The sequence below is a fragment of the Aythya ferina genome (assembly GCF_964211825.1).
Source record: "Aythya ferina genome assembly, chromosome: 6".
Lineage (NCBI taxonomy): Eukaryota > Metazoa > Chordata > Aves > Anseriformes > Anatidae > Aythya > Aythya ferina.
This window is the reverse complement of record NC_140303.1, coordinates 22,345,879-22,373,619: the sequence shown is the minus strand read 5'-3', so window position 1 is coordinate 22,373,619 and position 27,741 is coordinate 22,345,879. Positions and strand designations below refer to the sequence as shown.

The following is a 27,741-nucleotide window of genomic DNA, read 5'->3' as shown; positions in this document are numbered from 1 at the left end:
ATATTGCATATATATGGAGAACAGAATATATTTTTTTCAACTTGCAGCTAAAATGATGGAGTTCAACTCATTTGCAAATGATCTGTTGGCTGACAAAAACAGAGAAAGAAACAATTTCTTGGCAAGAGTAATTTCCTAAACGGAAACCTTGCTGGATACTCAGCTCCTGACACATGGTCCAAAAGCAGTGAATATACTGGGCATTTATTCCCATTTGTACTTGTAGAGAAGATTGTGACCTTTCTTTTGACATGCATGTCCCACAGCTGTTTCACAATCATCCCATATTACGTTAATAAACTAATATGTATGGACTCAATCTCAGAGCAAAACAATGGAACCAAAAGCACAGGGAGGATAGCTCGAGGAAGCACTGAAACTAGCATGCCATTATTTGTATTGGGTAGAAAGAAGATCAAGCACTTTTGTTTTGACCATGTTAGAGGGATTTGCTATTTCCTGCAACTTGTATTAGCCCTAGAACTCGGGTAACAGTCTTCAGTGCATAATAGCTGAGGACTGGCAGGATATTTTTAACAAAGTCCTCTTCTCTGCTGTGGGTATATGTTCTTTCTCTCACCACATCAGAGCAAAAAGCCCCAAATTTAGTGCTTGTTGAGAGCCTTGTACAAGATTTCTCCCTTTTCTAAAAGCGTTTCTCTGGGGAATTAAAAGTGATCAAGCAGTTTGAGAAAGGGCAATCTCAATCTGGGCTGAATACAAATCAAATGTATAAACCAAGCTGCGTATCACTTAGATTTACTGCTGATACTGACAGCAGTGTGGCCTTTTCCCTTTCCTTGGTCGATCTTCTCTTTGAGTCTATCTTATACATTTCAAAATAATAATAAAGATGCTCCTGACGCTATGCTCTACCAGGTTTCAATGGGCCGGAGGGCTTTATATTAGGGCAGTCTTATTAGTGGCCATTACTTACAACCAGGATTTAAAAGCATCTAGTTTGCATGTTGCAAGCTTGTTGTTTTCAAAAGAAATGCAGTAGTAGATACTAAACTGTCGAAGCTTAATTTCCAAAGTAGTTCTATGCTTTCAAAATGATAAATGATTAAAAGGAAAGAATTCCTCCCTTTCGACCTTAAGATTTAAAGCTTTTTCAGACAGATGGCTAAAGAAAACTGTATAGTTGTGTAGTTTATCTCCTACCTGGTTAAAGGAAATTCTATTTCATATTTTTTTATTCTGCACTCAGACTAGAAAAGGGCAAAGCAATTGGTGGGGGAGGAGACGAAGCTCAATGATTACAGAGATAAGACATTTCGTAAGATGTCTCAATATAAAAAATAATAACAATAGCAATTGTGTTGACACTTCTGCAACTCAAAAAAATTACCAACAAAGTGAAAACTAGTAAAAGTACTAATATTTGCATCTGCATAAGAAGAGCAGTTCTAAAAGCTGTTTTAGATCACAAATGTTTCCTAATTGAAGAAAACTCTAATGATTTCTCTTTTACTTCAGTTATGAAACCAAGCAAACCATCTTCCTTCCCATTTATTCCATTGTGTCCCCTCTGAACAATTTGCCTGATTTGTAGAAATTTCTTTAGAGGTGGAAGGAGATGCTGAGCTTTGAAAAGGTGTTGTTTATGAGTGAAGACTATAACCCAGCTACTGGCACTCACCTCAATGCTCATCCTGAATGAGATAACACAGGGAACACAATCTACAGTCAGCTAACAAGGTTTAAAAAAATAAATAAAATAAATCGGGTTTTGCCACATTAAGCTCTAAATTGCATTTAACAGATTGAGGGATAAATTCTAAACAATCTTTATTCATATGAAGACAACACACATGATTTATGTTTTATTAAAATAGTAGGGAGCCTAATGCCTAAAATGAATATTTAACTAGAAAATCATTTTGAATATTTTCATAACATTAATATAAAAACCAAAATGAACCAGAATAAAATCTCTGACAGAGAGTCAATTCTAAGACATGAGTTAGACTTCTTCAGACTTTTGCCTGTGCTGCACCAAAATACACTGGCTATTCTTAGACTGCCTTTATGCAAGAAAACATCCTGATATAAATTTAACAAGCATGAGAATAATTATGTATTCTGACCTATATTTCTTCATGTCTCAAATGTTTTGAATACAAGGGTGATTTCTTTTTGTGCTCTACAATTTTAAAAGTCTACTAATTGCAAGACATTCTAAAATAAATGTAAATTGCCTGTATGGGCACAATCCAATTTCTAATGGACAGGTGTTCATATAAAAATTCAACAGTATCAGCAACAAGCTGGCAGTTACTGGTGGGGTGGGTGCAGGGTGTTAAGAAATGATTTGGCTCGCAGCTGAACTTCCTATTTAACCGTGGGGATGATCAAATTAAGTCAAGGTCAAGTACAGGACAGAGCAGCTGTGCCATGCAGCAGATAAGGATTGCTGGTGTGTGTATATATATAGCAGATCTGTTTTGATTTTCTAATCATGTCTTGAAATCCCAGGCTGCTGCAGGAAGAAAAGTGGCCTCTTTGACTCTTAGCTTGTCCCTCCGGGCTCTCCAGGTTCAGCTTCCTTCCAGGCTGCCCAAAGCCCCAATGTTACAGCAGCCTCCTTGCCATTGCAACATCACTCCAGTAAACTGCCTCTACAAGAAAAGCTTTGTAGCTTTCCAATATGTCAGAATAACCAGTGAGTCTTCCCCCCATTGAATAAGAAAGATGTTACTATCTCCCTAACAGAATAAAATGAGTGGACTGAGGAGCGAGAGTCTTGCCTGCAGGAAATTTTACTCACTGATGTAGCCCATCTGGTACTCTTATTAACCACTACAAACATATTCTTTCAGAATTGAGTGGTTTGGGGCTCTATAATGTTTTGGCTTCATAGTCTATGATTCTGCTGTTTCGGTAAATGAAAATAAATTGATTTATTGCACTTAATACACAGGTACCAAAAATGGTGGCTGTAATTTTTTGGTACCCATCTGTCCTCCTCTTACTCCATCTGTTTCTTTCACTCAGTGCACTGGAATCCTGCTTCTCAAAATAGAATCTAAACTCTTTGTGCAGCACTGTGTAAGTTACTTAGTTACCCAGCTGAAAGACGTTTTCAAGATAAATCATTGTCCTTGTACTCTGTAGAAGGCAACAGCCATTGATTTTGTTGTTAATATGTCTGAGCAATCCTTCTTTCAACAAAATACATAACTGTCAGTAAATTTCCTCTAATTTCAGATTGTGCACTTCAAAATAATATCATAAAGACTCATCATTTTAATCAGTTATTGATTATACCTTGGGGACTTTCCACAGACTTCCACTTGATACTGCTTTTAAAATGGTAAATACCTATATAACTGTATGATATTATAAGCTTTTGCAGATTTTTATAGCTAATACAACAGTACGAATGCACAATATTAAATTATTTGATTGAATTTTATAGCTTTTTTTTAAACTGTTGATTGACTTTTAAATTCTTTGATTCAGTTTAAAAGTTCTTTGGCCTGATGATAAAGATTTTGATTTGTCTCTTTAAGCTAAATGTAAGTGTTTAAAAGAAAATGATAGAAAGCCCCCTAACCCCTTTGCAAACCAACGTGGAAGTTACAATATTAAGGTTGAAATTAATCTTGGGGGAGGGAGGGGGAATTTTGCATAGTGTATTTCACCAATACAAAAGCCACTGCTAAAACCATTTTTACTATTGGATATTATAAACAAAAGACACTTCCATTTTTATCTCATCATTAAGGTAGCATGGTAAATGAGGTTGTTCAAAGATCAGATCAAGAAAGGATTTTATATATATATATATATATATAAAGCTTGCACTTTAAACATAAGGCTCTTGGTATTCATGGTGTTTTTCTTTTCTTACCTCAGTGCCTTAAGTATTTTGTTTAACGAATTTATATTTTTATTATAATCATCATATTAAAAGGGCAGAGTTAAGTTATATTTGCAATGACAAAAGACTTTTGACTAACACTGAATTTATAGACAGCACAAAAATACTAGCATACAGAATACAGTTCAAAGGAACATGCATATAAACACTACTTTGTGGCCAGGGTAATATTAATTCATCTCATCACTTTTTTTTTTTTTTTAATCCCATATGGTTTACCAAAATTTCAGTAGCTTAACTGCCTATAAGGATTTTATTGAATCAAAAGCAGTTAAGTCACCTAACCTCTTGAGGCACAGAAGAAGCCTTTTAAAAAATAAGGTAATTTAAAAATATGAAGTGAGAACTTAAGTTGGAAATTAAATGTTTTTCCAAGATGAAAAATGGAAACAAGTGCTGGTAATGGCATTTTGTAAAGTAGAAATTTCATGTTAGAGATCCATTATAGTGATGTAGGTGACTAAAAAAAAAGAGAGGATTGCAATTCTTCTAATCATTATGTGTACACTTATATATATATAGCCCATTTCTCCTTTCTATGGAGAGAGTTTAAAGTACTTACAAATGAAAGCAGAAAAAATGAATGTCCGGTATTAATCATACAGAAAAAATCAAGCCTCTGTACATCCTGTGGTCTTTTAAAAAGCATTAATAATATACTCTTTGTATAAAAAGTTAAAGCAAGAAAACATGAGAAATGTATGTGAGAAAACATGCATCTTTTTGACACCTGCAAGCTACTTCTCTTGTTCTGCTCTATAAATAGAAATTAATTACGGAGAGACTAAAAACGCAATAATACCCTAGAAAATAAGAGAGGCTGTCTTTTTCAAATATACTGAAAAGAGTGAGAGTAAATCTGCATTACACAGATACACGAACATTAAATGCATTTGAACAGCAACTCTTTTTGCGTCTAGTCTTCCTCCTCTTTTAAGCAGCGTTAAGCTTCCACTAACTTCACTGAAAGCAGAATCAGGCCCTGATGAATCCTTTCTCTAGTAGTATTTGCTGGCCCACAGAGCAAAAATATTAACTGCAAATGTCAAAAACTGTACTGGCTCTAGTGGAAAAAAAAAAAAAAAAGAAAAAAAAAAAAAGTATTCAGTCTTCTAAATAAATGCCTGAGCTCTGACTTTCAAATGAAAACAGAGATCAAGTCAGCTCTCATTCATGCTGCTTTCTTACTCATCAGAAACCAGTGACATGGGAAGTGCTTAGTAAAATAATCCATTCCTTCCTAGGAATTTGATGCAAGTTTTCTTTTAAAATAACTTTATTCTGCTCCCCTGGTTTTAAATATGGCTTCAGAAACAAGCATGATCCAAGGCTAAATTCCAAACCCCAAAGTTGACACAATATAGGGGTCAGCAGTGAGGTTGAAATTTTGAGTTCCTATGCTGAATCAGTCCTGCCAAGGTGGGTGTTACGGCTTCTTGGTATCACAAAGTATCTCAGCAGCCGCAACCCAGTGGACAGCCTTTGGACAGCCTTTGTTCCCAGCCTCACCGCAGAAGTGCATATCATGTTGTTTCTCAGAGCAAAGAGCAGCCTGTTTATATGGTGGTGAAAAGAAGCTTGAAAATGCGAAACAGAAGGTAGTTTGGCCACTCAGAGCTGGAGAGTGCTATTAGAGGGACTGCAATGGAACCAAGAGTGGAAAGTTATCTTCCTGGGGAGCAAGGGAAGGAGGTAGCTGGATGGAGCCTCAGAGCTCAGAGGAGTTAAAAAGCTGCATCCTCGATTTCAGGGAACTGAATACAATTGTGGCCTTTACTTTCAGACATCTGCTCTAAGAGAAGAGAGATTAAGAAGCCAGAAATTATTACCCTTCACAGGCAGAGTCACCCAGGAATCCGATCTGTATGATTGCAACTACTTGCAAACATTGATCCACCAGGACACAGCACTGAGCTGCAATTCACATAGTTTTAGCACCACCACCACAACCCAGCAGTAGAAAATCTGTCCCACTAGAACAGTGTACAATCTGACAATCTGCTATGCTACTTTACAAAATCATCACGGGAGGAAATATCTTTACATTTGTCTTAACCTACCATCTGTTCACACAAAAAGTCAAAATGTATGAATTTACATACAATGTTTTGCAGCCCAACTGCAGCCATTAACATTATTCCTTTCCCCCGCCCTTTACCTTAAGAGAGACTATTCACTTCAGTAATAGCATATACATTTTCTGTGGGAAAATAAATAAATAAATAAATAAACCAAAGCAACTGAGTATGTATCAACATTAAAAAAAAAGAAAAAAGAAAAAAAAAAAAAAAAGGAAAAAAAAACATACTCTGGGATGAAATATACAACCCAGTGCTTTCTATTTGCTATTTACTGGTACCTTGAAATAAGTGCAGAATATTTGCACAAATACAGGGAGCACTCAGTGGCAGCTGGAGGAAGCACTTGTAGTCTAGACTAGTCCAAGTCTGTGCCTTCACAAACATATTTCAGATCAAATAGACATCAGCCTAATTAGCATGTACACAAATTCAAATAAATTTCACATTCTTAGTCCTAACTTCCTGCTTCAGTGCAACATTGTGATCTATCCTAAAGTGAGGACAGAATGAATCATGTAAGCCTAAGTGGATGCATTGGCAGGCTAAATAAGGAATAGGCATAATTGTTTACAGCAAATGTAATTAGATCACAAGTAATGTGTTTAAACACAGCAGCAATTGTTTAATTCCCAGCTACTTGAGACTATGAGACCATTACCTGAAAATTCAGTCAATGACTTTTGGTTTACACACAGCCAGACTGCAGGATTTTAGCTTTCCATGGTTAACTGATCAGGACATGTTTTTCTTTCGCTCTTGTTTTTAGATTTTATGGTTAATGCCAAAAATCTGCATAATACTGAAAGCTGAAAATGCAGTGTGAGATAAATGGGATTTAATAATGAAAAAACAGGGCCTATTGCACTTTTTGGTCATTTTTCATATTTAATTAACTGCAAACTTCCACTTCTGAATTTTAATTCACTGACAAATAACTTAGTTAACAAAAAATTATGATTGCCTGTGGTATTCCGTGTCCTTTCAGAAGGCCAACTTCAAAAACCTACAGACTTTGGGGGGAGAAGGTGGCAAGAGGCAAATGCACAAAGCAACTGTAGCTTGCTTCCCTCAAAGCAAAATTCACCATACAAATTCAAATTGAATGTGATCTTGGATGTGAGAAAGGAACAGGGATTACATGAAGCAAGTTGTGGGAACAATGGCTGGATGAAATACAGAGCAACCATCTACACAGATTTAAAGAAAAGAAGGAAAATATTGACAGCGTATTCATATATAGCCTTTTCAAAGAGATGGAAATATTTTGGAAGGATGAAATAGGATTTATCAATCAGCTGTAGGAATATACCTCTTTTCTTGCCTCTCCCCTTATGCATTATCAGTAGAACACTTTTATCCTTCTCAAATAAAGTTATGAGCAACAGTACTGATGCCATGATCATGGCAAAAGCTGCTCAGCTATGCGTGGTTCTCTCTGTTACTGAATAATCTACTGTATCAACGTAGTGGAAGATTTCACATTTTGGTGATGTAACTTAAGATCTACAACAAATTCTCTTTTAAATTTAGTTCAGTGTAATTCCTGTAACCTCAAAACTGGATGATGGCAAGAATAAACCCACTGACAATTGTGACAATAGAGCATTCATGATGGCTACGTGAGGAGCTATAGTAAAATTACGGTTACAGGACTGCTGATCACGCCAAAGGATATTTCATACCTTATGACTTCAGGCTCAGCAAAAGCTCAGGGAAAGGAGGATGGGAAGGACCTTTGGAGTCATGGTGTTTGTCTTTGCAAGTAAACAGTAAGCATTATGATAATCTTTCCTGGAAATGGCTAAACATCTGCCTGCAACCAATACTTAAAATACCCCATTATTTTGATTAGCTGCAAAAATAGTAACATATATATTTGTCCTCTTTGCACCTTTTATTTTTCCTTCAGTTATTATCAGACAGCTGAATGCATTTACTAAGAGCTAGTATAAAAAGAACACAAATGTCAGGCTTTTACACGGTCACAATGTACTTGTGTCTACCTCTGGCAATTCAGTACACAGAAAAAGTACCATGAATAGAAGGGGTCTGGACTGCATCATCTGCCTAATTTTATTAATATTTCATTCACAATTCTGCTTCTATTTTATTCCTACAAACCACCTCATCTTTGTTTTTTGTTTTACAAGGTGATTGAAGTACAGTTATGTAGCCAGGAGTATTTATTTTATCTGTGACTAACAAAACAAAAGGTGTTCACAGGAGCAGATGACTCTTACTTTAAATCCCATGCTAAAAGACATAAGCTAATCCACTACATTGATAAAATAGTTTCATATATACAATAAAAATCCTCTAAAATAATGTTTTGTATGGAGACCAAAGACAAATAATAATAGTAATAATAATAATTCCTTTCATAGCTCAATACAGAAATACAATGGTTAAAATTGCATATGCCTAACTAAGTCAAAACTCCCACTGACTTCCATTTGAAAATATGCATCTGTATGAAATGAAATAGCATGAAAAACATTTATCTATTCCCTAACTCTATTTTGCTGTTTAAAAGACTGTTTTAGAATATCAGGAAAACGCCAGAAGAAAAAAAAAAAAAAAAAAAAAAAAAGTATCTTCTGTTCTTGAACTTATTCCATTAACAATAACTGCCACATTAGTGAATAACTAACATTCAGGTAGTTTGAAAAACACTTTTCTGTTAGAAGTGCATTAAAGACATAAACTTGCATCTTGCTAATCATCAAAGGTAAGCTCAGGGAAAGTACAACATGTTATAGTTTGCAAAATAAATAAAAAATAGGTAACAGCCATTTATACTATTGGAATTTTCATTAAGCCAATGTAAGTTCTCTGGAATGTGCCTCTGTAAATCACCTAACTCTTTTCTATAATGGCCTAATTTTGCAGAGAAGAATCGTTTGACAAATGATTAAAATACTGAAGTGCAAAGAGGTTGAGAAAGAAGTAGCAGTTGTATACTTTTTTCAATTTATTGTTTCTCCAGAAGTAAAAATAAGTTCTTTGCAAAAAGAATTTCAAACTTTGAAGACTAAAATGTGCTACTAAAAATAATCTCCCTTATGTTCAATGTAAAATAATAATATTTAGAGGCAAAGCAGACAACCTGTCTAAAAAACACATCTTGCACAATATCAATATAGATATCAAGGAGAAAACAAGGGGTGGGGGGGAGGTGGGGGGCAAGAATAAAGGGAAGATACATTTTGAAATTATTTTACTGTCATGGGAAAAAAGATATAGATTTTCACCTGATACTACTGCCTCTCGAAGAACACTAATCCCATTTATCAACCAAAAATAACATTTTCCCCTTCTTCAGAAGCAATCTAGGAAATAAATCTATATGCTATTTACATATACACTATACTACACACAGCCTACACATAACTTTTTCATAGTTAGTCTCCAAGTGGTCCTCTTTTAAAAGCTATATGGACATTCCTACCCAGATACCACTATGAACCAAATGACCATATTCTCACATTCCTCTTCCTCTGTTCTAGGAAACCCCAGGGCCCTGTCATCAGACATACAAAAACACAGTTTCTCTTTCAGCAGGCTCTTAAGTATTCTCCTGCACTGAAAGCACGAATGGGTTCTGTAACATGAATTAATTTAGTATTGACACTATGAAGCATGGCTGCACACTCAAAGTGCCACTTTCCCTAATCACATGGTAACAGCTAGAAGATTTGTAAACATCAGAACAAATATGAGTATTTTTAATGCAGGGATGTATCATACCAGTGATCTTTCTCTCGCTACCATATTTTTTTTGCTGCTAATATAAACTCACAACCTCACCACTTGCTTTAACATAATGTTCTAAACTTTACTTTGTTCATATACCAATAAATCCTTCCAAATTTGCTTAACCTTTATTTACCTCATTAGTACCTCACTTATCAATTAATATTAACTTCTAAAAATTTTCAGCCACCAAAAAACCATTATCTTAACTTGTAATTTTTATTCGTAAGCATAACCTTTCTTTCACCAAGTACTTCAAAAAGCAGCAGCCAATAACTGAAATGTTAAACTCTCACTTCCATATCAAGCTGATTATCACAGTGAATAAAATGAGTCTTTTCAATGATTTTAATGGGTCTAATCTTTTATCTAATTAATATATTCTTCTTAACAAGAGAAATGTTGGTAAACTTCCAGACTTTAAATCTCTACTTGAAAGTTCCAGTTTCTTCATCAGAGACTTCTCTAAAAAATACTTTTGACTTAAAACCAGCCAAGTGGAACAGGGTGTTGCAGGACATGGCTTGCATAGCATTATACTAATCATCCAGAAACAGAACAGATTGTTTTGCAATCTTGCCCTTAATGATATTTAAGCATAGATGCCAGAGGCTGCAGACTAAATCCCAACACCCTGAATCTCACATCTTCAAAAGCATCTGTTTTCCTACCTTCTCCATTTGGATAACTCTACTGAAGAACAACGATTGCACTGGTCATAGTTTCAGAAATAGTAAGATAAAACATACAAATACACTTGTCACAACTAGAAGACACTCACACACAAAAACAAACAAACAAAAAAACATACAGATAGTCCTTTGTAGACTTCTAATCTGAACAGAGGCCTAAACAAATTTACATAATCAAAGCCCAAGGACTTTGATGAGTTTTCAAAAAGGCAAGCATATAATATTGAGGTCCCAACTCCAGCTTTAAGCAATACAGAAGAACTTAGATTCTAGTACCTAGAGCTGGCAAAGCCTAAAGGAAATCTCAGAAGTAACAATATTATAAATTTCCATTTCCACCTTGAATACAGTTCTAGTGTAATCATGCAGATGAAATCAAATCACTTGCCGAGGCAGTCGGCTCCGGGGCAGACATGCTCTGCAGTGGAGCAGGGGATCGGACAAGCAGGGCTAATTTTTCCAGCACCGACCCCACTCAAGGGAGCCACCAGGACCCGGCAGCCCTCGCAAGGGAGGTGAACGAGGCGAGAAGGAGGCGTAGGCGGAGCCAGCAGCGAAGGCCGAGCCAACAGCGCCCCCCCCGGCCGTTCATAAGCTGCCGCCAGGGAGCACAAGCAACCAGGAAGAGCGGTAAACAGGATGGGCAGTTAGGGCATGGCGCGCCAGAAGGGTGAGGCGTGGCAGGTAGGGCGTGGCAGGTAGGGCATGGCAGGGCAGTTAGGGCGTGGCAGGGCAGTTAGGGCGGCAGTTCGCACAGGCAGGGCAAGCAGAGAAGGCAGAGCATTCTCCCCCGCCCATACAAACACCTCCTCTAATGGCGGTTTACCGCTAGCTCAGCTGCAACGGTGTACACCAGGCACAGCGCTCTCCAGGAAGTCTGTACACACCCAGACCAACTGCCTGCTGAAAACTGCAGCAGTTCAGGTCTCCGGGTGCAGGGAGTGCCTGAGCCTGTTGCTACCACCTGCGAGGAGCAGAGAGACTGTGTGCGTGAGGTGCGAGCAGGTGGATGACCTGGTCCGCCTCGTGGCAGAACTCAAGGAGGAGGTCGAGAGGTTGAGGGATATCAGGGAGTGTGAGTGGGAGATAGACTTGTGGAGCGACTCCCTGTGCGGTCTGAAGGACAGGCACCGGGGTGAGACACCCCAAATGGGGGTGGACCCCCTGCCCCTGTCAGGCAGAGGCAGGAGACCTAGGAGTTGAGGAGGAATGGAAACAGGTCCCTGCTTGACATTGCAGGCAATGCCCCCCCCTACCGGCCCCACCTTCCCAGGTGCCCTTACACAACAGGTTTGAGGCCCTGCAGCTTGAGAGACTGGTAGCTGAGGAAGAGGTAGAAAGTCTACCCAGGAGGATGCCTAGGGCAAGGAAGTCGACTCCATGCCTCAGGACTGCCTCCACCAGGACAGAAAGAAGGGTGATTGTTGTGGGCTGGGAATGATAAGGTTGAGTCCCTATGGGTTAGGATCAGCGGGAAGGCCAACAAGGGAAGCATCCTGGTGGGGGTCTGTTATAGACCGCTGAACCAGGATGAGGAGACTGATGAGGAGTTCTACAGGCAGCTGACAAAAGCTGCGAAATCGTCAGTGCTTTTTCTCGTGGGAGACTTCAACTTCCCAGACATATCCTGGAAGCACAACACAGCCCAGAGAAAGAAGTCTAGGTTTCTGGAGAGCGTGGAAGATAGCTTCCTGACGCAGCTGGTTAGTGAGCCTACCAGGGGAGGTGCCCTGCTAGACCTTCTCTTCACAAACAGAGAAGGACTGGTGGGAGATGTGGTGGTTGGAAACTGTCTTGGGCAGAGTGACCATGAAATGGTAGAGTTCTCCATTCTTGGAGAAGCCAGGATGGGGACCAGTAAAACCACTGTATTGGACTTCCGGAGGGCTGACTTTGAACTGTTCAGGACACTGGTTGGTAGAGTCCCTTGGGAGGTGGTTCTGAAGGGCAGAGGAGTCCAGGAAGGCTGGGCGCTCTTCAAGAAGGAAATCTTAATGGCTCAGGAGCGGTCTGTCCTCACGTGCCCAAAGACGAGCCGGTGGGGAAGAAGACCGGCCTGGCTGAACAGAGAATTGTGGCTTGAGCTTAGCAGGAAAAAGAGAGTTTACAATCTTTGGAAAAGAGGGCGGGCCACTCAGGAGGACTATAAGGATGTTGCGAGGCAGTGCAGGGACAAAATTAGAAAGGCCAAAGCTCATCTGGAGCTCAATCTGGCTACTACCGTCAAAGAGAACAAAAAATGTCTTTACAAATACATTAATGCAAAACGGAGGACTAAGGAGAATCTCCAGCCTTTGCTGGATGTGGGGGGGAACTTAGTTACAAAAGATGAGGAAAAGGCGAAGGTGCTTAATGCCTTCTTTGCCTCAGTCTTTAGTGGCAAAACCAGTTGCTCTCTGGATACCCAGTACCCTGAACTGGTGGAAGGGGATGGGGAGCAGAATGTGGCCCTCACTATCCATGAGGAAATGGTTTGCAACGTGCTACAGCACTTGGATGTACACAAGTTGATGGGGACAGATGGGATCCACCCAAAGATATTGAGAGAACTGGCGGAGGAGCTGGCCAAGCCGCTTTCCATCATTTATCAACAGTCCTGGCTATTGGGGGAGGTCCCAGTCGACTGGCAGCTAGCAAACATGATGCCCTTCTACAAGAAGGGCTGGAGGGCAGACCCGGGAAACTGTAGGCCTGTCAGTTTGACCTCAGTGCCAGGGAAACTCATGGAGCAGATTATCTTGAGTGTCATCACGTGGCACTTACAGGGCAACCAGGTGATCAGGCCCAGTCAGCATGGGTTTATGAAAGGCAAGTCCTGCTTGACGAACCTTATCTCCTTCTATGACAACGTGACGCCCTTGGTGGATGAGGGAAAGGCTGTGGTTGTGGTCTACCTTGACTTCAACAAGGCTTTTGACACCGTTTCCCACAGCATTCTCCTCAAGAAACTGGCTGCTTGTGGCTTGGACTGGCGTACGCTTCGTTGGGTTAAAAACTGGCTGGACCTAAGAGCAGTGGTGAATGGAGTCAAATCCAGCTGGAGGCCGGTCACTATTGGTGTTCCCCAGGGCTCAGTACTGGGGCTGGTCCTCTTTATTATCTTTATCGATGATCTGGATGAGGGGATCAAGTGCACCCTCAGTGAGTTCACAGATGACACCAAGTTAGGTGTGTGTGTCGATCTGGTAGGAGGATCTGGATAGGCTGGACGAATGGGCTGAGGTCAACTGTATGAAGTTCAACAAGGCCAAGTGCCGGGTCCTGCACCTGGGGCGCAATAACCCCAAGTAGAGCTACAGGCTACGGGATGAGTGGTTGGAAAGCTGCAAGGCAGAGAAGGACCTGGGAGCATTGGTGGATAGTTGGCTGAATATGAGCCAGCAGTGTGCTCAGGTGGCCAAGAAGGCCAACGGCATCCTGGCTTGCATAAGAAGCAGTGTGGCCAGCAGGTCTAGGGAAGTGATTGTCCCCCTGTATTTGGCTCTGGTGAGGCCGCACCTCGAGTACTGTGTTCAGTTTTGGGCCCCTCGCTACAAGAAGGACATGGAGGTGCTCAAGCGAGTCCAGAGAAGGGCAATGAAGCTGGTGAGGGGCCTGGAGAACAAGTCCTACAAGGAGCGGCTGAAGGAGCTGGGTTTGTTCAGCCTGGAGAAAAGGAGGCTCAGGGGCGACCTTATCGCTCTTTATAAGTACATTAAAGGAGGCTGTAGAGAGGTGAGGGTTGGTCTATTCTCCCATGTGCCTGGTGACAGGATGAGGGGGAATGGGCTAAAGTTGCGCCAGGAGTGTTTTAGGTTGGATATTAGGAAGAACTTCTTTACTGAGAGGGTTGTGAGGCATTGGAATGGGCTGCCCAGGGAAGTGGTGGAGTCACCATCCCTGGAGGTCTTTAAAAGATGTTTAGATGTTGAACTTAGCGATATGGTTTAGTGGAGGACTTGTTAGTGTTAGGTCAGAGGTTGGACTCAACGATCTTGAGGTCTCTTCCAACCTAGACAATTCTGTGATTCTGTGAAATTTACTAAATTTCTGCATAGAAAAAAAAAAAAAGTCTGTTTACAGAAATGAAAATTGTATGACACAAACGTTTGAAGCAAACCTCTTTCCTCCAGTATAATAAAAAATGGATGAAAATGAATTTAAACACTTTCACTAGCCAGAACATCATGAACCAGGGATAGTTTTTGCAGTTTTAATTAACTTCTATTTCAGTTAATACCTATTTACTTTGCACTTCATAATACAATAATTTGTCTATTTGTTTTTGAAATTACAAGTGAGTGAATTTTTTATTTTTTTAAGAAAGAAAACTTTAATTCTTTTATCCAAAATGACTTGCCCAAACAGAACTGAGAGCCAATAAATCAGCAGCATGACATTACTCACTTTCACTCTTTTGCTAGAATGCCCCTAGGTATAGAAACAATGCTTACCAGTGATAAATGCAGTGCAAAATTAAGGGCCATGAAGAGATATATGATTCAAGTTAGAATGTTCTTGCATATATGTGGATTATCTCAAAAATCAATTCCCCCCCCAAATAAAAGGGGGTGGGGAGGGGGGGAGGGTTGGGACCTAGAGGGTACATTTAAAAAGCTTTATATAGGAGGTATATTCATTAATCCTATTAACGAATAATAGGATTAATACACACACCACTGATATGTGGCTTTCAAAAAGTTCCACATTTAAATCAAGTTTAAGGAAGCAGATGAAATTAATATATATATATGTCTCACAACCTAGCAATATGTCAACCATGACTATTCCTTTCTATTCATGTATAAGCTGCTCAACAGTACTGTTACATCTTTGTTCGAATTACTGCTACTCAAAAGCAGTAATTCTAAGGCAGATTTTATTGTTTTGGCTGCTAACATAAGAAATGTTCCTGTCCTGCTGAATCTTCTGTTTTTCCTTCTCACATTGTAAAAATAGGCACCCTGATAACTCTGTAAAAGATAGTACGCAGCATAACTGTGTCCTCTACATTAAAGAGGACACACGGGTTAATGAAATGCAGGATCAGCACTTCTCTGACAGTGTCTGCACATCTGGTTGTCTAGCTACAAAATACAACCCAAGCTTTTGGGAATTTCATATATAAAAACAGCTTTTGGGGAAAGTGTCCAAACAAACATTTGTAGTGAGGGTTTTTCATTTGCTCACAGAACAGACACTGCATCATGAGGATCAGGCTTATCCACTTCATCTTTCACAGGCAATCTAAAAAATTCCATGTTTAGTTTCCTGAGGATTTCCCTATCTCGTCTCAACAAAAGGACCATAGAAAAAATCAGGTAAAGTCAGTTTTCACAGTTACTATGCTAATCCATACTAATAGGAAACAAATCACAATCACAAGCTCACTTCACACAAGCTGCAAAACAATTTCCATAGAAAAGTGATTCTGGCCAGAGTAAAGTGACATAAAAGAATGATTTTGGTCAAAAATTATGATCAGCTATGCATCATATGAAATTCCTTCCAGGTGCCTTGCATATCTGTCTTACTCTGCAGAACATTTTCAGACTGGAGTATGTTGAACTATTAGCTGTTTGCACTTGGAAGAATATACATCATACATCTGATAAAAGCCTTTGAAGGAAAGCATTTGAAGTGAAAAGTTGGACACGACTAGTTTTCTTTATCTTGGACAAAGTACTATGGTAAAACAAATAGCATAGGATTACCTCTGCTATTAATTTTGAGTAAAGCATGAACATTTCTACCACTACCATTCAATATTTTTGCATCCAAACACCAAGACCTTACATGACAACAAGCTCTACTTCCCAATATACAAAAATAATAAAAAAATAAAAATAAAAAGAGAAAATTGAATCCAATTGAAAATTGGCAGGCATAGGCACACTTTAGGTGCAGTAATAAGTGCATGCCCTTCAAGCTTTTCCCCTTTATAGATAAGAGTACAAATTAATGTTTTAATTCTATGCAGATAGTTATTTTTAGGTCTGTAAAGCTAGCACAAAAATGGTCTAAGCTATGAAGAAGTACTATATTCTAGTTTATTCTATAATTTTCTATGCATTGTAAAGGGGTGACACCATTTCTTAAGAATTCTAGTGAAAGGTGTCAAATTAACCTTAATCACAGTGTTCTGAGTACTTCCTACTATGTAAATTCAGAGCCTGACAGTCTGAAACCTAAGTATTTTGGACAGATAAAGACGGTGATCCGCAAACACAAAAATAAACTGAGCTTGGTTTAATACCTGCCCAATCACACAACATGCAGTCTTTGTGAAATGCTACCAAAAGGTATCCCCTCCACCAGAATACCATCAAACACTCTGGGAAATGAAAAGTAGCTCATAAAATAAAAGTGTTTAGCAATTCAGTTTTTCTACTCTGTGCATCTGGTGTGGTTCTGAATGCACGACCTATATATAGCATCTCTGGATGAAATAACCAAAGGGCAGAACAATGACAAACTCACTGACTCACCCAAGCAGAATCCTGTTTCATACTCCCACCCAGGCAGCAAGTTGATAGATACAGTGGCCAAGGATGAGCACTACCTTTCACCAATTATACCTGCAGTTTCAAGCAACCTCAACTCAATAATGAAATTTAATTTGAGTATCATTCAAGACAGAAAGCTTGCCTACTCCCAGTCTGCTATCAGTTAGTATCATGCTGTTTCAATCCCTATTCAAAGCCCTGAAGCTGCCAGCAGCTATGTTGGACCACATGAGCCTCTCTTGCCACAATATTAGAAAGGTTTAAGCTCATATTCCAATTCTGATTATTTCTGAAGAAGAAGTCAGCATCTGACATAAAAAGGGAGAGACAACAAAATTAAAAAATAAAACATTAAATTAAATTTAAAAAATCATCATGGCATGCCAGGCACGCAAGGGAAACATTTCCTAGCGCAGTGGCAGAACATGCTGAGGGTGCTGCTGAGACACTGACCTTTGTGAGGAGGGAGATTAGGGGCAGGAGGCATTACATGTCTCTTATCTTTCTTCCCCAGTACCAGCCAGTCACTGCAAGGAGTACGCTGTACTTATGATAGCGGGTTGTTAAAGGTGCCATTATTTCTGTGGGGATTTTTTAAATTTTGTTTTATGAGATTTATTGTATTTTGTTCACACGTGTCAGTCCAGATGTAAGCCTAGAGCAGTATGGGTTTTCATACAGAACAAGCTATAGCTGTGCTACAGGAGATGAGGGGAGCTCAGAGGCAGGGGGGAAAGACTGGGAATAAATGCATATTAATGTGATACTTTAACAAGTAGTGGTTATGGGTTGCCTAATTTCCTCATTTTATATATATATATATCTTTGGTGGTGGTGGTGGTGGTTGGTTTAAACTTGCAGTGCTATTTCTTGTCTCTACAAAGCCAATATTCCTGTTTTGTACGTAGTATTTTTCAGAAAGATATTTGAACCTTATACCTACACATGCTCCTTGACCCAAAAGGTTGAGTTAGTGGTACACTTGTCACTAAGGAAAAGTGACTCAGAATAAAAGTATTGATTAAAAATAGCTTGATACCATTGTGATTAAACATAATTTAGGAGTCCTACCTAAAGGCAAGTAATTTGTGCCATATGCTTGGTCATGTTTGTTGGGAAAATGGTGATTTTTTTTTTTTATATTTAGATATGTTTAGGTTTTACATACAGACTAAAAAAAGAAATGAGGGAAAAAGCTTTGTAAATCTGAAAGAACATAAACCAACTAGCATTATATATTTAGAGCAACGTAATCCCTAAGTTACTTAAATGCACACTTGCCAATCCTTCTGGTGAAAATTATTTCTTCATTTACTTCAGAGCTACGTCAATATTAGGTTTCAATTTTACTGCATAAATATACAATTTAAAATAACAAAATATCCATGAAAGTCTTTGTAAATGCTATTAGAGAAAAGGCCTTTCTTTTCATTCCACATGTAGTATCAAGATATTAATGTGAAAGTTCTGTTTATTTAAAAAGCCCACCCCAAGCTCTGTATTATATTTTCATCACTTAGCCCATTCATTCTATCTTTACCTACACATCTGTACAAAAGTAGCTTATGCAAATCAGGTGGATGATTCCAAGGATCACACTTTGCCCATCGCATGTCAGGAGTATTTTCAATCAGGGTGCTAAGAACCAGCCATTATATATATATATTTTATTAAAGTACAAACTTCACAGAAATTCAAGGTTACACAGACATATCTTATAGATCAGCATTCAAAAGAGTTAAAAAATCACGTAAGAGGCATTCACATGCAAGAGATTGAATGTTTAGGTTACTCAATCTGCCTGTATTTTACAGCATTTTCTACTCTTTTGCTCTTGTCTAAATAGATACAGGTTAGGAAATTTGGTACTCTAAAATCTGCCCTAACACACCACATGGTCATTTGCTCCCCTGACAAAGAATGCCGAAAGTTTTTGACAAAAACTATTTGAGTAGACTTAGCAAATATGGTAAAAGTGTAGTGAGGTTACATAATAGCTAGGCAAAACTGTCTACCTGCATGTAACAGGATGGATCAAGATGCAAACTAACAGTCTGTTCTAACCTCCTTAAACAAGAAGTCCATGGAAAGGAATTCATACAAACTTCAGCGGATTTCAGTTTGGGCCACATTCTTCCCGGAATTTTATAGCATTTTAAAGTCCACTGTAAGATGTTTATTTAATTAAAACGATGTTCAAAAGGGTAATAAAAGCATTTTATTGGTCTTTATGACACCACTCTTAAGATACCAAAGTGTTGTTATTGCTATCATTAGAAACACAATAGTTTACTTACTTTGAATTTAAAAAATGAAAAACATTCTCTCCTATTCTCAATGTATGGCTAACCTTTCCTCTGATACTTGCAAAATAGTACACATACACTACAATTTTCACAGACTAAGGTGATATTTTTTAATAACATACAAGGAATAAAATGGCTTCTTTAGAATTGTGCTTTTCCATCTGTAAAGATTTTTCTCAATGGCCTGAAGAGCATGCTGTGAAGAATTATGAATGCCAATATAAGAGGTCCTTGGATGTTTATACAAATATCCATTCTGAAACTGATAAACCTGCAGTTTTATGGACATCACTACTATGTAATTGAACTGGCAGATTTTGCAGAAGCAACTCAGATACTGATAAATAGAAAGCTCTATTGGATACTGGATAAGTTCCAGGTTAACGGTTGCCTTACAATTTGTGTAAATATGAGCCTATTTTTAATCACAGCACTCAAAAGCAAATACTCATTTAATCTTGCTCACAATAGGAAAACTCTGGTAAAAGGTGTGGAAATATACTTTTACTCCCAACAGAAAACTCCTTACCCCACAGCATCTCAAACCTCACGACCATATAACAATAATCTGAAATAACAATTGTACTATTAAAAAAGAACTGTGAGTTTTTGTCATGTGACTACTGTATATATGTGACAACTTTATACACATAGAAGAGTGGAAAGAAAAGACAGCTCATATCAGGCAAACTTGCATAAATTGTGCATAAAGTAGAATTTAACAAGCAGATATTTCTTCAACCAAAACTAGAATCACAGAATCATGGAAGCATAGAATAAATACCCTGAGTTGGAAGGGACCCATAAGGATCATCAAGTCCAACTCCAAGTACAGAGTCATTACATGCTTAAACATAAGCAGTACTAAGGCTTAACCTAAAGCAAATGCATCTTTCACTTCACTTCAAGTTGTAGAAAAAGAAGAGGTAAAGAACATCTGTTGGGATCACTGAACCAGAAAAATTGTCCTCTGCAACATCCCAGTCTTAGTGTAACTCAAGAATTCATTGCATGATTAAACCAAGATTTTAAAAGACCACTTATGTTAATAAATAGCAAAACTGAGGTTCTAATTTTTAGATGCCTAGAACACCATTCAATCATGATGTTCTACAATTAGGCTGCTCTGAAGTTTTTCATATTATTCACTAAGAAATTAGGCTATTCAAAAGTCAGGCTTGAATTTCTAGAAATCTCCTTCAATTAATGGTTGTGTGTAGCTGGGAGCAGCTCAGTATGAAATAGAGCCTGTGTAGAGTGAGGCTGGAAATTATTGATTATTTCGGGGAAATTGAAAATATTGTCCAAAATAAAAATAAAACTAGAATATTTCTACCAACCTAAAAAAAAAAAATAATAAATAAATAAAAGTCAAAATTCAAGGTATTCAAAATTTTTAGTGTGAGGAATTATTCTTTTCATGCCAAGGAATGAATTTTAAACATCAAGAAAAAGCTCATTTTCTACTGAAAAACTCTTATTTTGAACATGGAAACTGTGTATCGACTCAAAAAACAGTTCATTCTAAGAAAAATATGTGTTGCATATACAAATAAAATGGAAATTCTTAATGAAAGGTTTATCCAAAAAAAAAAAAAAAAAAAAGGAAAAAAAAAAAAAACAGTATTTCAGATTAAAATATTTTCAATGAGATACAAATGATTAAATTTCTGGTTGCTACCCCTTCCTTTCTGAATAAAAGGAAGAAAAGATAGTACTGCATGGCAACAGGTCGATGATATATATATGTGATATATACCCATTATTAAAACACCCTTGTGTATCCCGAGTCTTAATGAATACACAATACTCATAAACAGTCTGGTGTTTTCTTTGCTCAACTATTTCTGCACTGATTCGGCACTCCCCAGATTTGTCACATCTGTTGTTTTCTATAGGACAACTGACAGATGGGATCTTCAAAATCTTAGGAAAACTGTCACTAACAGAGTGCTAGCATTCATAAGTTCTTGCTATTTTATACTCTCAGTCAGGTATATAACTGCTGATTCTTTGATTGTAATGAAATCACCGAAAAACATATCTTTTTACAGGTTATCAGAAAATTACTCATTCTTATTAAGACATTTGCCACATATACAGACTTTGTATTTAGTAATGCTTAGCCTAAAAATAATCAACAAAATATTAAGCCATGACTTAAAGTCATGTAGAATGTCAGAGAAGCCTTTGAACAGCAAAAGCACAGTCTACCTTATGTACCTGAAATCCCAGGCAGAGTTGAAAAAACACAACACAAGAGTATATTTTTCACCTTCCTGTGCAGGTGCCAGGATGCTTAAAACCATCACTCATAACAGTAAATCAAAACCTATTGGTATTGCTTGTTGAAACTGGCTTTCAAGACAGAGAGGGAAAAAATAAAAAAAAAGACCTTTTAAAATAAGTTTAAGGGAACATATAAATTGTCTGAACACCGCCACGGACAATCAGTTTTAATAGCATATGTCCAACAGGCTAGTATGGTTACATGCTGTTCTGGGAACTTGCCAAAGTAAAAGACCCATCCACAGATTGGGGGAGAAGGGGGGGGAGGAGGGGGGGGGAAGTGATTTGCAATAACCCTGAACTTATCTACTTCTTTATCTATTCTAAAGCCTTTCATTCATCATCCATCATCATAAAATCAGTGTTCTTGACACAGCATGGATTAACTCTTCACTTTAATAGAGAAATATATATTTTTTAAAGCCTGAAATTCTCTATCTATTGACAAACTGTACAGTAATGCATCCTACCGTGTAACTTCCAGCAGAGCATCTGGTATTAATTAATGACATAAACATCACTGAACCATGGCATGATACAAGGCTGCCTAAGTGTTGTAGATAGAGAACAGCTAAACAGTGAAGGCCATAGACCAAATCAGCAAGAATAGACCTTAAAAATGCTCCTGTTTTAACTTCTGGGAAAAGTTTCTCTGGGAGGAGAGTATTTATTTAAACAGCATCTACCTCCCTTTTTCCAAATAATTTAAACAAACCTTACTTCTGACAGACACTAGCAACTCTTGTTGCCAAGAGATCATTTTACCATTTAACACAGAGCTTTGGTGAGACCAGCTTGAGCAGTACCTATCTGGACTCTTTATAAATATAGCTGCATCTGCCCTGAGAAAGCACAGCAAGGGTCTCTGCTAATGAGCACGGTTCTGTTGCAGCCATTAAGAGAAAGCTTTCAATAGCTAATAACAGGCCATGATGGCATTTCAAACGCTGAGCCCAGAACGCAAGAATTCAGCATGCAGTTGGCAGACAGCTCAGAGAGCATTGCTCTTTAATGGGCTATGAAAATAAGGAACTCAACGAGTTGCTCTCTTCTCTTCCTATGCCCGACAACCCCATTGCTCCTGAGACTACTTCTCTCTCTCTCCTTTTGGTGTGTGATTCAGTATAGCAAGGATCAAATGTATGTCTTAAGTTGGAAGGGCTCAAACTTTGAAAACATAAAAGATTTGCAGCCTTCCTTCTGTGCACTGTCTCTTATTTTCCCAGCTTGCACAGGCTCCCAACCACCCCTGTGAAGCACTGAATTCAGCGCATGTGCCTGAAGGTGATGGCAATTTGGGGTGCCACACTACCCAGCAATGAACGGTGATCTTCATTTGTAGCTATCTCCACACCTTTACAGAATCTACGTGTTAGCCTGAGTTAGGATTGCAGCTCAAGCTAAGACTGAAGAAGACATAATGCTTCATATAAAAGCAAAATTTATCAAGGAAATTTAACATGTATTTATGAAGTAGTCCATGACACAAAAATAAACTTGCCTCTCAAAGGAGCTAAATATTTAGGACTCTTTCTTGGATTTTTTTTTTTTTTTTTCTGGAGTTCTGATCTTTTTTGTCTTTGCAATTTGTCTATAGAGCAACACTATTAGCAAAAAGAGCATTAGAAATTTTAAGCTTATATTTTCTTATATGTGACACTTCTAATATGCTAACCTGTGCTGTTTTTCACTATTGTTGAACATTTTAACTTCTTTTATGCATCTGTTTCACATTTTCCAGTAGTCTGTGGCTATGGTCATCTAAACAATGCATTCTGAATATCTGCAGCAGTAGGAAAGGCACTATTGGCATGTGTTGTTAGGCAAAAAACATACAGGAATACTGAAGCATCACTTCAAAATACCATTAGTTTCTGGACAGATGTGAAAGAGCTTACTGTCATATTAGTCCTTGTAAGCCTAAATAATCTCCTAACAATCTGGGATCTAAAATACATTCTTTGTGCATCATTGCATATTCATTTGACAACAAATTTGATAATGTTTTGGTTTGCTATGGATGACTGAAAATTTGAGGAAACTGTGTAACCCAGCAAGCTCGCAAAAAAATTACAACTTATGGTGAGTATTCTGTCTGACAGGGGATATCACCACAGTGGATGTGAGTGGCAAAATGTCTGTTGGTCTTAATAAGTTAAACAAACAAGGGGTGTTTTGCATCTCCAACCTTTATTGAGTACTGGACACTGTCATTTCATGGTATTCATAGAATCATAGAATCACTGAGGTTGGAAAAGACCTCTAAGATCATCATGTCCAACCGTTAACCTAGCACTGCCAAGCCTACCACTAAACTATGTCCCTAAGCACCACATTTACACATCTCTTAAATACCTCCAGGGCTAGTGACCGGCTTGTTCCAATGCTTCACAGCCCTTTCAGTGAAGACATTTTTCCTAATATCCAACCTAAACTTCCCCTAGTGGAACTTTAAGTCATTTTATTCTGTGTATTTTCAGATGAAAGCCCCATGAAATAAAACATGTATATGTTAGTTTTCAGAAACGATGTAAAACAACTCCAGCTACTCAAATCTACATTAATTCAGCTCTGTTTTTATGTAGCAGACTGTTGGATGGGACTAACCTCAGTCAGCCTGATGTCTCCCCTCAAGCCAAAGCTTCATTTATAACTGTCCAATATCACATCCTTTAGATGTCAAGCAGACTAAGAAGAGAGCAAGCTTTTCCAGCAGGACAGAAAAGTGGTAGAACATCTCAATAAATGAAAGAAATTACTGTGAACTTCCAGGAAACAGCAGTTCAAACTACTCATGCTGGGATTTATAGAAATTACTTCAAGAGGTTAAAGACTTTTCAAAGCTGATATGGTCTGGTAGAAGGATGCACACTTTACACAGAGCTTGGAGTTTGGCCCTACAGTTACAATGGAGCTGGAACTAGTTGGAATTTCCCAGTTAGTATTGCAAACCATCATTGTTCTGTAAAATGTTTTTAAAAAATAATAATAATATCAGCTTAGCTTCTATAAACAACCTTGAAAAGCAAATTCTTCTAGTAAAATCATAGCTATCTCTAAGCTACCTTTTCAGCTCTTATTTTTCCTGCCTAGCATAAATAATTCTAAATTTGAAATACCTGGCTGAATGCAGCAATATTTCCTTTCCATTATTACTGCCCAGTGTTAAAGCTGAATATAAAGCATTTCATTACTTTTACACTCACTTTAGGTTTCAAAAGCCAGAGCATTTAAAATAAAGATTTGCTGAAAGCTTTATTCCATGTTTCACTTGCAAAAGTCTATTATGATAACATACATAAGATCTAGAGGTTCAGTACAAAGATGGGCGTATCTTTTATATCCACAGCAGGGAGATAGCTATTTCCTCACCCGTCAGGAAGATTTATTCAATAAAAAAAAAAAAAGAGAGAGAGAGAGAGAGAGGGTATAAATTTTAAAATTCACCAATCTTTTCCTGCATCTCAAGAAATAGCAAAGATCTTAGGAAATTAAGAAAATAGACTACAACATAGATATTACAACACTAGACAGTCTGGAAGTCTGGAATACCTAACTGAACCTTTGGGGAAAAAAAAATATATATATATATATTCAAAATATATATAAATATATATAATATAATTATATTATATATAATATTATATTATATTAATTATTATATTTATAATATAATATAATATAATATTTATATTATATATATATATATTTTACATATATATATATATATATACACACACACACACACACATATTGCAAAGATTTTTATACTTTGGTAAAATCCAGAAAGTCTGTTCTCTGTGTCCCCTATGATTTTATGCTTCCTCCCCAATATCTTTTCATTTGTCTCCCTCTTAAGTGGGAGTTTAGAAAATTTTCTGCATAGACATGTATCCATGTACCTTATATACAAAGAAAAACTGCTTTTGTTTTTTTTTTAACAGAGGAAATTATTTAGAGGGAATTTCGAAAACTGTAGTTGCAGTTTAGGCAGGAGGTTTTTGAAAATATGAAGTCCCAGAGATAAAGAAGCAAAGGAAAAACAGGGTTAAAAAAGAACCAGGTCATTCTCTGTATTATGCTTTTTTCATAAGCCGTAGTGAATACTGCAAGTAGTACCCACAACAGAAAAGGGGCCATCTATAAGGTCAAGACTGTTCAGTGTGCAAATTGTTGTATTTTTGTAATTGTTCCCACCTGAAACTCACTTTCTCAATCTCTTCCCTTGAGTAGAATTCCTAAATTATAACAGGAAGAGTTAAAGCAGTGTAAAAACTTACCACTAAATCTGAAACTTTCACTGCAAAGTTTTGGCTTTTTAATTGGTTTGTTTTAGGTAGGAAGTTACAGGAGAGAAAGAAATGGAGCTTGCTCTCTGCCAGCTTTATAGAATGAGCAGTACTGTGGTGACTAGTACTGATGCTATGAATACTTCCAGTAGGCTCTTGTTCACTGAAAAATGTTGCCATAGTACTGGAAAATAGCAAACAGTGTCAGGAGAGGTTATAATAACCACATGATCTATAATGAAGTTTTGTTTCATGCTATAAAAACAAGGAGTCTAGCAAAGCAGAACTCAAAAATGACTATGATCACTAATGCTCTCTTTCATCTCTCTTTCATGTTTGCATCTTCTGAATTGGCTCTTTTTTTTTTTTTTTTAAAAAAAAAAAAAAAGAGACTTTTCCCCCCAGAATAATAGCCTTTGGCAGCATCTGGAAGAATGACATTGCAGTGAAATCCATAACAAAGACTGCAAGCAGATGCCATGACAAGATGAGAACAGCATCTTGCAATGAAGGAAAGTGACCACACAGTGATAGGTTGTGGGGAGGAAGCAAGCACTGCTAAGAACAAAGAACAATGAAACCATGCAATTATGCTATTTCCTCATCCAAATTTCTCAACAGTTTCATTCAAAGTCCCCTTTTATAAGCTGATAATTAGGAACACTTAATTATATGACTGTAAGATCAAGGCAACAATGACAAAAAGAAATCACAAGGCCAAGGTTAGTTGACATAGAGTCTGCTTAATATGGAATATGTTTACTTGCTCCTTTAGACAGACTTCTTTTCACAATACCTCAAACGAATATGGTTTGAAAATCTCTGTAGTCACATTTAGCAAGGTATTTAATCACATTTAACGTCTGCTGTTCAAAGTAATAAGAACAGCTATTCAGTGGGGCTCACTACGCATACTGGGCTTTTGTGTCCCAACTGGTTGATGTCAGTACTTTTGGTGTCCAGGTCAACTTAACATAAGTACATATAAATGCACGCTCCCTACACTATTTGAAAGACTAGCATCTATCCTCAATCATCCCCTCTCTTTCAACATATGTGTATCACATAATATACATCTCATGTTTCTACTAAGATGGATAGATGGGTGAATCCATGATACTCCATCAGCTCTGTTTCTTCATGGTCATCCAAAAATGGGTTTGTAGTCTCCACAACTAACAGCACAGTCCTCTTTTTCCATTCTCATGCATTATTATATGCAGACAGCGGACACATGTTTAGAATCTGACCTGCCCAGCTTGGCTATGATCCTATGGAGTCATAAACACTTTCTGGGGAGTCACCAAACGGAAATCGGAAAGGTGCATTATTCCATAAAGTGAGAAAAATAATAAAACTGTACACATAAAGTCATATTAAAGAAATTAATACATTTCCCCAAACTCCTTTTGTAAAATCCCAATTATCCAAATAAATGAACTGTGAAATAAACCTCTCTCTAAATTACTCCATAGCCTTCAAGTTTTTTTCCCCTAAATGAAGAACGTACTATTTGTCCTTTATTTGGCTTAATTCTGGGAGACAGACCACAGTAATATCCAAAGAATTGGTGCACTACCACGAACTGGTTACCATTGCAAAATGCAGCAGTCTCATACTGCAAACATCTGCATAAGAAAAGGCTCTTCCTCCTGTGTATTCTTTATACAGATTGAATTTTCTACTCTGTGTCTTCTTTTACTGTGTAGCTACTGAGTCAGAGTATCCCCAAACCTATCAGAAATTATGAAACTGCAGTATTCATAATATCGTACATCACTAGAGGCCTTGATATGTATTTTTCAGTGTGGAAAACAACAGAAAGTGATAGAACAAGCACCACTTCTGTACTGCATTTCTCATGAGCCATTTCTTTATAACACAATATACTGTTATTCCAGATACATATTTAATTACTCACAATAAATCTTTCTGTAATTTACATGTAAGAGAACCCCAC

At 37.7% G+C, this 27,741-nt stretch overlaps 1 protein-coding gene and 1 long non-coding RNA gene across 6 annotated transcripts in view; one reads left to right on the top strand and one right to left on the bottom strand.

Moving 5' to 3' along the window:
• The window catches only part of LOC311438623, a 227,453-nt gene that overhangs the window by 146,296 nt on the left and 53,416 nt on the right, over positions 1-27,741 (bottom strand). For 2 of the 4 annotated variants that reach the window (XR_014694226.1, XR_014694227.1), the window contains exon 1: positions 10,801-10,920. The exons of the other annotated variants lie outside the window; for them this stretch is intronic. This is a non-coding gene — a long non-coding RNA (uncharacterized lncRNA). Of the gene's footprint in view, positions 1-10,800; positions 10,921-27,741 lie in introns of those variants that run through there. 4 annotated transcript variants of the gene reach the window in all.
• Positions 1-27,741, top strand: part of B3GALT1 (beta-1,3-galactosyltransferase 1) — a 202,925-nt gene that overhangs the window by 137,596 nt on the left and 37,588 nt on the right. The gene's annotated exons all lie outside the window — the stretch shown is intronic.